Genomic DNA, 12,537 nt, shown 5'->3' on the forward strand with positions numbered 1-12,537 from the left:
AAACACTTTGATAACTGTAAGACATGTCTTTTTTTAGTGTTTCTATTGCTGGGAAGTGACACCAGGACCATGGCAACTCTTATAAAAGAAAACATTTAATTGGGGCTGGCTTACAGTTTCAGAGGTTTGATCAGTTGCCATCATGGCAGGAAACATGGCGGCAGGCAAGCAGAAATGATGCTGGAGAAGAAGCTGAGATGAAAGTTCTACATCTTGATCCTCAGGCAGCAGAAGGAGACTGTGTACCATGCTAGGCATAACTTGAGCATACAAGATCTCAAAGGTTACCCCCACAGTGACACACTCCCCCAAATAAGGACACACCTTCTAAGTGTCACTCTTTATGGGCCAAGCATTCAAACGCATGAGTCTATGGAAGTCTTTCCTATTCAAATCGCCACAAGATAGGCATTGCATTTAAAAAATATTCCTATCATAATAAGAATGTCTACGTTCAAACATGATGTGGGATTTCCCTCTGTATGATGTGATTACCATTGATAAATAAAGGAACAGCTTTGGGCCTATAGCATAGCTATAGCAGAACAGAGCTAGAGGAGGGGAGACTAAACTGAATGCTGGGAGAAAGGAGGCAGGGGCAGAGAGAAGCCGTGGAGCTGCCACTGGAGACAGATGCTGAAACTTCAGCTGGTAAGTGACAGTCACTTGGCAATACACAGATTACTAGAAATGGGTTAAATTAAGATGTAAGAGTTAGCAAATAAGAAGCTAGAGCTAATAGGCCAAGCAGTGATCTAATTAATATAGTTTCTATATGATTATTTTGGGGCTGAGCAGCCAGGAACCAAGAAGCAGCTGTCCTCCAACACAAACAGACTAAAAGTAAAAAGCCCTTGTAAGGGTTGCAAGGAAGAGAACCGTTGGATGCTGTTGGTGGGAATGTGGATTAGTGTAGCCATTGTGGAAAATAGTATAGTGTTTATGTTCCCTTGTAAAAGTAATGGTGGAGGTACCATATGATCCAACAACCTTGTGGATGTGTATCCAAAGGAAATGACATTGACATTGACTTATCAAAAGCAAAGTAGCTCTTGTGTATTTTCTGCAGCATTATTCACAATAGCCTAAAAGCAAATCAAATAACAAATGGATTGTTTTCAATGAACTATAGACAGATGTAGTGGCACCTATAATCACAGTGCTTGGGAACCTGAGACAGGAGGATCGCTGTGGGGTCAATGCCATCTTGGTCTGTATTGTGAGTTCTAAGAGACACTGGACTGCAATTGAGACCTTGTCCAATGTAGAACAGGAAGAATAGAAAAAATATAGAGAAGAAAGAGGGCCTGGGGAGGAAGGTAAGGTACAGGCACACAGGGAGCTTTATAGAGCTATGAAATAATGAAACCACATCACTTCGGACAGTATGATTAGAAATGGAGATAATTGTGTTAAATGAAATGAGCCAGACTCAGAAACACAAGTGCCACATAATTTGATTCATGGGTGGAATCTAAAATGTTTGATCTCACTTAAGTTGAAAGTAGAATGGTGGAGACCAGAGGCTGAGGAAAGAAAGAGTTGAGAAAAGGCTGAGAGTGAACACTGTGTCTCACACAGCGATCAAACCTGGTGTAATCTACCTCATGGTAAGACAGCGCTAGACAACAGTACTGGACAGTGACTTCAAAATGAGAGAAAAGCCAGGCATGGCAGCACACACCTTTAATACCAGCAGAGGCAGAAGGATTGCTGCGAGTTCTACATCAGCCTGATCTAGGTATAGAGTTCTAGGTCAGCCAGGGATTCATCGTGAGACATCTGTCTCAAAAAGAATCAAAAAAAAAACCTACTCTAGGAGGAAGAGTTTGGGAAGTTGTCACCATAGAAAGTGATGTTTGAGGAGATGGCTATTTTATTAACCTGAATAAATGTTGCATTGTGTCTATATGTATCAAACTATTTCATGTTATCCCCTACTTTGCGCAGTTATTATGTCTATTATATAACAATTGAAAATGAACTTAAATAAAAGATGGTTATCTATTCAGTCACATAAACTTCTATTAGAATATATTCAATAAAATGTATTTTCCTATCAAATATTCATCCATAATGAGTCTTTCACAATGATTACACAACGTGAATATTTTATTCTAGATGTTTGTGGAATTAGCATTCCTTTTTATGTTACGAGCTTCATAAAAACTGTACTGACCAAAATGTGTTAATTATTTCAAAGACTGTTAAATGACTGAATAAGTTTAGAGAAAGACTGTAAGGGTAATTGTTAAGAACTCCATACTCAAATATTTTAATAACAAATTTAATTGTATGCAAGTCTACTATAGAACCTGTACATAAGATTTCTAATATAAAAAGTTATTAATCACATGTGAATGGATTAAATTATTAAAATGTTAACTATAAGACTGGATTATACCTAGGTTTTGAAAGAAAACTCTCAAGATGTTGACAGAGGTATTTACTAAAAACTGGATTAAAGTTGACTTTATCACTGTTAAATATTCTTGTGATGGGCATTTTGGTAAGTAATTATTGTATGCTCTCAACATGTTCAGAAACTGAGATTATATATTTAACAATCGTATCTCATGTTCCCTCCAACTGGAATATGTCAACTCACTGGGGAAAAAAATACCCTGAGTTCCATCCCTGAAAACAGAGTTAATATAAAATATTATGCTTTCCAAATGTTAATAAAGTCCTTTATAAAAAGTAATACTGCACTTATTCCTGCAAAATGTATTGCATATACCTCATTGCATTCATAGCTCCCATTCAGTCTCCAAAAGAAAATTATTCTTAAAAAGGAAAGAGAAGAGTTTGGCCAGCATTATAGCTCAATAGTAGAGAGTCTGGTACATGAAATGGCCCATGTTCTGGCCTCAGCACTGGGTGGTACATCCTTCTGTCTGGGTGTTGCTTTGATTGGTTAATGAATAAAGAACTGCTTTGAGCTTATGGCAGGGAAGAACAGAACTAGGTGGAGAAAGCTAGGCTATATGCTGGGAAAAATGAAGGGTGGCGTCGGAGAGAAGTGATAGAGTCGCCGGAGACAGATGCTGGGAACTATAGCCAGTAAGCCACTGTCACGTGGCGATATACAGATTGATAGAAATTGGTTAAATTAATATAAGAGTTAGCCAATAAGAAGCTAGAGCTAACAGACCAAGCAGTGATTTAATTAATACAGTTTCTGTGTGATTATTTCAGGTCTAAACTAGTCAGGCAGCTGTGAATCAATAAGCAGCTCTCTCCTTCTACACAGCACTGCTAAATAAGTGAGTTGATAAAGAGATGGCTGAGAGATAAACACTTGCTCAAGAAAAAAAGACTGAGGGAAAAAAAGACTGTATGAAAGGCGTTAGGCACATCTTTGTACATTACTGAATGTCCTGAAGTTGAGCAAAAGCATACGGCCTAAATCTCTCATTTTCCTGCTATTCCCCCAACTGCATAACATGATAGCCAAGGAATGCCATCCGGAAAGCTAAACTGAACTCTGGGTACACAGGTGTATACTAGCAATATAATCTTTGAGAGAGGGCACTCACATGCATAGCTCATGCTGTCTGCGATCTACAGCGGAACCAGATAACGATGACTCCTTCCAGTCACACTTTATCCACTGCTGTGGATGGGACATGAGCCATCTGTCCCTTACAGATGTCACCCTTCATCAGAGCCATAGATTGACTTCCAGAACAAGGTACGGTGCTGTATGGATCCACCCTGTGCTGACACTGTGTTCACTTGCTTCGTATAAAAGGACATCGCGCGGGGCCGAGTGGTGGTGGCGCACGCCTTTAATCCCAGCACTCAGGAGGCAGAGGCAGCCGAATCTCTGAGAGTTCGAGGCCAGCCTGGTCTACAAAAGCTAGTTCCAGGACATCTAGGACTGTTACATAGGGAACCCCTGTCTCGAAAAACCAAAAAAAGGCATTGCAGGCAGACACTGCTGTGAAATGACCTAAGGAATGAGTCCTTTCAGAAAGTCACCATGGCAAAAGACAACAGAAAAGGCTCTCTAGGAAGTGTATTGCATGTCTTTATAAATTATCCAGGTATAATTTGGGTTTAATTTCCCTCAGGAAGAGGAGTATCATTCATTACATTCTCGATTAAACTGTATAAAATTGCCAATATTAAAATTCTTCTGCCACACCAAAAATGGTTCTCATAGTTCAACATAATGCACGCTACAAGTTAATAGAAAATTTAGGAAAAAATTGTAATCTCCATTTTCATTCACATTTTTATACTAAAAATGGAAATCCCTCTCCCGAGGGGCATCGCTATATACCACTGCCCAAATTTCCAGAGGGATTTTATTTAATGAACCATATCGCAATACTCTGACAGCCTTGTGCACCAGTTCTCAATGGCTTTGCAGGGTGTCGTATGCATGTCCATTAGCAATGAGGTAAATTCAGAATACTGCCGATAAACCTGGGAATTATCAGAAAACGTGAAGCAGGCATTCCAAAGTTGCACACATTTTTGGGTACTACTGCTTAAAACAGTTAAGGTCCCTTGGTTTTCTTTCTGTACCCTGGGTGTGTTTGTGGTCTATGTGCACATGGAGGTACGGGTGCACGTGTCTATAAGACCACGTGGGGCCAGTAGAGAACGCCTGCTCTGTCTCTCCCCATCCTCATCCTCTGAGATGTGATCCTCTTGCTGCACCTGAAGCTGGCTGGGAGCCTGGCAGTGTCCCACCCTCAGTGCTAGTGTGCTAGGCGAGGAGCTCCACGTCCAACTGTCTTGTTTTTACACAAGTGCTGAGCACTCGGACAGATGTCCTCAAGCTTGTGCAGCACGCGTTCTTAGCCACAGAGCACCTCTCCAGGACAAAAATGCCCTTCACTTTTAAAAGGGACTCAATGGAAAATAAAGTTAAGAAACTGAATTCCAAATATCATTCACACACACATCACAGTGTGACAAAGCACCAGTCCACAGGATTACACCCGAACATGTTTCCCCTGTACTGCTACGCTACTCCAAAGAAGATAAAAGAGTCTAGATTCAGCTGAGCCATATGAAATTGTCATTGGTGCTCACAAAAGCCAGACAAATATTTGGAATGTTGTCTGCTCTGTTCTTTGACGTAGCCTCATGACCACAAATACTATAACACCTAACATGCATTAAGTAAAAATGCAAAGACTGATTGAATGAATCTATTCAAAACAATGGCTTTAAAATTTTCAAAAGCAAATCTCAGTAAGAATTCACCTTATACCCAGCCTCAGGAAACTTACCTACACAGAAATACCCACTGAAGCATAGAGACAGAGCCAAGTGATCATGCTTCACGTATGTACAAATAATAGTGATTACAGCTGCCTTTTACATAATAGTTTTCCTGATAGAAACACAAAAGTAAGTTATTGACCTTTTTAGGACATTACCCTTTCGTCATCTAAGTCCAAATGGGATCATAATCAAGATGGATTATGTCACGATTGTCTTCAAAGATGTGGAGTTAGAGAAAAATATACCTAGAGTCTTTAAAAGGAGAAAAATGGGAGCCTGATACCTTTCCCTCTGTGATAACATCTAAGGAAGCAATCAGAAGTCATCTGTAGAGGCTCCCACCTGAAATCCCAGTATTCAAGAGGCTGAGGTAGTAGGCTGGCCATGGGTTCAAGGCCAGCCTGAGTTACATAGTGAGTTTTAGACCAGCCTAGGCTAAAGAATGAGACTCACTCATAAAAAGGGGAAAAAAATGTAGATCGAAGAAAACTATTGAAATCTAAGAAACAATTTGAAAGGAGTAATTCATGAATATTTTCAAAGTGAAAGACACTTCAGACAGCTTAGCTAAAACAATATAACAACGTACAAAATTTAACAAATTAACTTTTAAAAAAAAGTCTAAGGGAAACATCATCAGAACTGAAATAAATTTCCGAATGCTGGAGGATCCCTTTTTTTAGATCATACTTTATGTTTATCCATATGCCTCTCATATTAAATAACATGATAATAGAATGATTGAAAATAGCTCTAAGCAGAATTTTAAAAAAACCTACTTTCTCTAAGTGGGTCAACATGACAAACATACTTGGTGACTAAGCCTGTCTAATTCCCATTGCACTAATGGTCAAGGAAATTAATAAGAAAGCTGAGTTTCACGTTCACAGCCTCAAAGGAATAGCATAGGCAGGATTCTTTCTCCTTCAACACACAGAGCCGAATTCACATATCCACCACCAATAAAAACACGGATCTCTATGACTTCTTTTTTAATTAAGAGAATAGGAAGTCTGTGCATTAGAAATGTCTTCTGTGAGTAATTAGAATCAATAACTCCATGGACATCGTTTGTCATTTTGTGGACAGGGATATGGATGCAGGGCAGAGGCATGTTGGAAGGTGAGCAAAGTCAGCAACAGATAAATAACTTCCCCCATTGTGTGAGCGCTGCCTTGTTTACCCCAATCCATCAAACCCCCTGCCAGCCATGCCCAGCTGAAAGAACAGGGACATGAAGGGAAAACTTAGAGAAAAAGCACTCACTTTAAAATTCACATAGGCCAATGATAACAAAGGAACACACTCTATTTATAAATAAATATAAACTTTCTTATGAATCCAATATACACAAATAATGGTATCATTTAGAAAAATATTACAAGTTTGAATTTAACTGCCTGGGAGAAATCCTGGCATTTGAGAATATTTCATTCCAGACCTAATATCCGAATATACTAGCTAGAACTAGAACAACAATGCTTAGAAATTTTAAAATAATTAGGGTTGCCAAATGAAATGCATCTGAATTTCCCATCCCATCTGAATATTGAGTAAATAACACACTACTTTTAAAGTATAAATAGGCACTAAGCTCTGCAGGGAAATATTATTCCCAGTTAGCTGAAATTCAGATTTAACTAAATACTCTGCTCTTTTGTTTCTTAAATGTGGTAATCCTCAAAAAAGAAAACAAAATGTGAAAAAGGAAACAAACCTTTGTTTTTTATTTTTGTTTTATTTTGTTTTGTTTTAACTGAATAATCCACAGATCAAAAAAAATCACAGAAAGAGTCATATTTTGTTTTGTTGATATTGTATTAATTTAACTTTTTGTTAAAGCATAGTATTTGTATGTTATATGAGGCACAATGTGATGTTTGAAATGAGGTGTGAACTAGGTACAGATGAACTTCGACTATTTCTTCATAGTAAATATATTCGAGCCCCCTGCTTCTATTTTGAGTTATAAAATGCCTTCTTTTAACTCTAGTGACCTGACTCTATGCTGAAACACCCAGACTTATTCTTCCCGTCTGATAGACATGTTTCCATCGCTCCCAAAGCTCCGAAGTCTCCAGTGCTTCCTCTAGTGTCTCCACTGACTCCTTCAAGTCCAGACATTCTGGGGCTGGCTTATCTCTTCTCTGGCATTTTCTTTGGTACTGGCTGGGGAGTTCACGAGCAGGTGTAGGAAACCATAAGGAATTTCCTTTCATTGCTTAGATCTAGAATGATGCACAGATTTTTATATTTACACGAAACCCATGAAAACCAGCATTAAGAAGTCCTACAGCTAAACAAAGCCATTAATTACAAGGTTAGACGATGACATAATTTTGCTAATTACTCACAGCTTGCTGCCCATTTTTTTCTGCTGCACCCCACAAATGCATGTTTTTCATCTCCATAATAACAATGACGGCATACATCATTAACCCTATTTCACTTTTTTTAATTTTCTTATAATACTAATAACAAAGATCGTTAACCTCTATTCTGCTTAATATCTAATCAGCCATTTTAGTTAAATAAATATCATTGAAAACACTAACATCACTCCGTAAGCAACACTGGCTTCCAGGAGTGGCTCTGCCTATGCGTTACCACTACAATACAATACACATAATGTATTAGCACGAGTTTAACTCTACAAGTGTCCATTCCTGAGCAGTCACAAGGAAACAGATGGGGTATAATTTATTGCTTTAATCAAACGAATTCAAAAACCATCCTTTCTAAAGCACCTATCAACGATGTTTATGTGATTGCTTTGTCTTTACAACATTATCGTCAGAATCTAGTTTTGAAACCGAGCTACATAAGAACACCAGGGGTGTGAGCTATGACGTGTTTGTGCAGGAAATCTTTGGTTGTGACAGCTACCGGCAATGTGATAACCGTGCATGGGATCCAATAGTAATAGCTGCTCTTAGAAAAGATTCTCCCGAAGGGCACCTGCCTGCTGCCACAGCGCCATGATCTGGTGCCATCAATCACCACATTCTGATGTTTGTGACATCAAAGGAGTTAGGATAGTAGACAATGGTCCTACTCAAAATATCTGGGAAAGCCCTGTCTGTCCTTCCAAACAAGCGGCGATACCCGTGCGTACACATCTTATTACCACGCTCACTCCGAATGAGGATTGGTGCAGGAAGGCCTTGAACACGCAGTTAACCGCCCTGTGATGCTTGGCCTTGAAGACTAGCAGAAAGATGGCCCACTGGAGCCACCTGAGAACCACTATTTGCAATGGAAAGTTTATACCCTTTATTACCAAAGGCCAGCAGAGAAAATTAATATGCGTATCTTGATAAATAACAGCAATTATAAAGTACTATGTCTGTCTCGATTCAATTTCTGGGCTCAACATTACAGATTGGTATATTTTTGAATATTAAATATGACAGTTAATATTTACTCGATACTTGACTGGGTTAAGAAAAACCTTTGGTTGGTAAATTACATATCTGGGTGTCGATGAGAGCCCTTCCAGAGAAGGTTTAGTAACAAGACATTTAACTTACGGGGAATACGCCCCTACTGAAGGGAGGCCCTCATGCATTTGGCTAGAGGTCTGACTGGCATCAAAGTAAAAGAGGAAGTCAGCCATCACCTACAAAGCTCCATTCTTAGCAACTAGTAAGCCCATGGCTGCTGCAGATGTTCTGCAGACATCAGATTCCAGCTTCTTCAGCCATCCAAGATTAGCTCACTCCAGAAAACCCCGGCAAGCTTGCAGACCCTCAATATCAGGTTAGGATAGCATGGCCCGCTCCCTTCTTTTCTTCCCAACTTCTTGGTGTGAGCAGTCCGTGTATTCTCTGCCTTTCAGGGTACAGATGACCATTCTTGGGATATCTAAGTCCAATTATATAAATCCATTTGGCAAATAATCTTCTGTAATTATATACTAAATACTTTTATGGAGAGAAGAGAGAGATTCTATTGGTTTTTGTTCCCCTAGGGAACCCTAGTACAACAGTCAGCAATGTTAACAATTTGAAGAGACATTGTCGTTCTCACCCAGGACACACTTGTATAGCCCAGTTTCCTACCTTGAGCACATTCCAGAAAATGAGTAGCCTACACAAAGTTGTTTTTAGATATTTATATAAATTTATACATTTCTCGAGCAAACATTTAATTCCATCCAGTGTGCATTTGTCCAGTGTATCTTTCAGTCAGAGGAAAGACACAAAGAAAGAAGAGAAAGGAGCCTAGGGAGAGGTTAAGTGGCTTCCTCCCAGCAAGACGACATCTTCCTTTCCCACAGATCATATGTCTAGGTACATACAATGACATGCTTTCCCCATCTCCATTTTTGACTAAGTATTGATCATCATTATTTTCAATACTGTTTTTGAATGTCACAGGCCCAGCATAAAACATACAGGAATCCTAGGACAGTGATTCATAAAGGGTTGGACAAAAACATAGACTACAAGAAAAACCTGAAACAACAGTTAGTTGGGTTTTTTTTTTTTACAACAGTTAGTTTTTATGAAGAAGAATGAGATGAAAGGAAGTGGAGCACTTAATTATAGTATGTTTTCTTTCCTGGTCACATTTAAGGTTCTTTTCTCACTGCTTTTCAAAGGAAAAAAACCGTGTGGTTTAATAGATATGATCTCGGATTTTTCTCTTTGATTTAGGATCTTAACCAGATCTTAGACATGGTCCCATCATCAGCATCCAGTGCTCGAGTTCTCTCATGTCCCGAAATGTATCAGAGAGTAGACTAGGAGAGTAGGTACTCGCTGTGCAGATTGGCAAGAAAAACGCAGAAGCGGGAAGTGTTGGGTTGCAGCAGCCACTGCCACAGGCCTCTCCCTTTATCCAGTTCTTACGTTACTTCCTAAAGCAAGTAACTGACATCCCCATTAAAAATCTATTCATTGTTAATTCCACTCCTAGTGCTCCGAATTTAATCAGGGTCCTCATATTTGCCTGGCCAAAGGTCATTCTGAGGAGTCTTTGGAAGGGTGCTGCAAACCACACCATCTTATCTCTTTTGTTTTGTTTTTGTTTTTATTGTTGTTGCTGCTGCTGCTATTGTTTGTTTTTGTTTTCAAGACAGGGTTTCTCTGTGTACCTCAGGCTCTCCTGGAACTCACTCTGTAGAGCAGGCTGTCCTTGAACTCACAGAGGGCTGCCTGCCTCTGCATCCCTGGTAGTTGGGATTAAAGAACCGCACCACCACCACCCAGCTCTTGATAAGCTTTTTTTCCATCCCATCTTCTCTTAAGAAACCACTAGGTCAGAACTCCCACCCTGTGTCATGAAGAAAACAACTTTGAATTTCCTAGAGACAATTAACCCAGAAAATAGAAGATATGAGCTCTTCTTATTCCTTAGTTTAAAGAAATATTCTTGCTCCCTCGCTCCCCACACAAAACATTATTGATTTAAGACACCGAATGAGCTACACTGTCATATAAGATTTGTTCACATTTCACACTGTCTCGGGAATAATTTATGACAAGCACACAGTTCACAGGAAAATAATGATTCAAATTTAGATTTGCCATAAATTAAAAAGTGATTACTTTGGTGGGAGCATATTAGAATATCAGAACACGGTTATTTGTATTTTAAAATATGAAGCATCAATGATGAACGAGATTTCTACATAACTCATGAGCTTGATAGTATGGGCTTTGGTTTTAAAAGAAATACACTGTAAGTAAAAAAAAACTATCACTACTTGAATATATATTGATAATATTAAATATTATATATAACACAATAAGTGTTCTGAAATGATAAACATAAATATATTCTTGTTTCCTATTCAAAAACGTACACCTTTCTATACTCATGCTATAGTAGGGTGATTCTATAATAATAAAGATGCACACTGTTAAGATCTATCTATTTCTTTAGTTTCAAAACTTAAATCAGCTCTGATGAAAATGTTTTCAAATATTTAAAATTTGATAGCATTATCATAAACTCCTAGAATATTCCAGCAACAGTTATGAGAAGCACATAACATTTTTAGAAACCTGTCTCAAGGTTATGTAAATGGTTTTTTTTTTGAAGTACAACTTTAATTCTTCCATGGAAAAGGTAAAGCTTCCTTAATAGAGCTGTTTATATATTTACAAACACAGAGAGATTTTATTCTTTCCATGGTTCTTAGGAAAATTTGTTGAAATTTCTATTTTCAAAGGAGTGAGCAAAATGATAAAGTATTACCAATTCCACAGTTCAGCCTAGGGTTACTTTAGACAAAGTTCATGCTCCTTAGGAAGTCATTGGTGAGGCAAATATGTCAAAGTCAAATTTTCCTGCTCTCTTCATCTAGCTGGAAACATAACACATTACTTCATCAAAGAACTGGCAGGTAAAGATTTGGTGTTCGGCCTTTCTCCAAATGTGGGAGTCATATATTCCGTGCTATAAAGTGTTCTGAGATCAAACTTGGTACCTAAAGATTTTTCTCAACGGACTCTTCGGGAAACAGTCGTAAAGAATCTAAAACGATTTCCCAAACTATAAAAACATAAGCATCCTTCTTCCTGTTGTTTTATAAAACGTTCATTTGGGAACGTCATCCTTCATTTTGAGAAATACTTAGTTTAACTACAATGTTAGTGTTATTTTTAAATGACTTAATGAATAAATATCTTTAATTTCTCAGTTTTATTATCTGATACAGTAAACATCAATAGTTATAACCTACAAAAGTCAAAGCTCCGTGGGTTTTCAGCAATTTTCCAGGGTGTAAAATGTCTCTGGGACCAAGAAGCTTGAGGAACACTGGATTAATTAAAGGGATAAATCAGAAAAATGGAAGGGAAGTAACAGACACAAACACTTTCTAAGCCATGCTGCTCTCTGCTCTAGGGAAACCTGGCCTATCCTGGTTTCTCCACTCTGAGCATCTGTGGACTGCATCTCACGACTCACTTGGGGCAAGTCACAGCAGTGGGTAAATGCAGACCTACTCCTCAGCCTGGACCCTAGCGATTTTCAAAAGCTCTAGGGTTTTCCAGGTGCTACAGGGGATCATCTGGGGGAGAGCTGTCCATGGCATGAGCCTAGCATGGGCCTTTTCTTCACCCAGGTGAGTGATTCCTCAATCCCAACTGTAATTTCAAGGATCATCTAACATTCTCTTGAGTAGAACAGTCTTGAGAGACAAGCAAGAACAAAGGTGTGTTAGTCTCAGTTAGCAGGAAGAAGAAATGAAGACAGAGGGAGGATTCAGAGTCTTGCTCCAAGGCATACTGATAGGCTTGGGACAGATGGTAGAATTTAAGCCCCACCCCCACTACCAAGCAC

The sequence above is a fragment of the Microtus pennsylvanicus genome, chromosome 2 (assembly GCF_037038515.1).
Source record: "Microtus pennsylvanicus isolate mMicPen1 chromosome 2, mMicPen1.hap1, whole genome shotgun sequence".
NCBI classification, from domain to species: Eukaryota; Metazoa; Chordata; class Mammalia; order Rodentia; family Cricetidae; genus Microtus; species Microtus pennsylvanicus.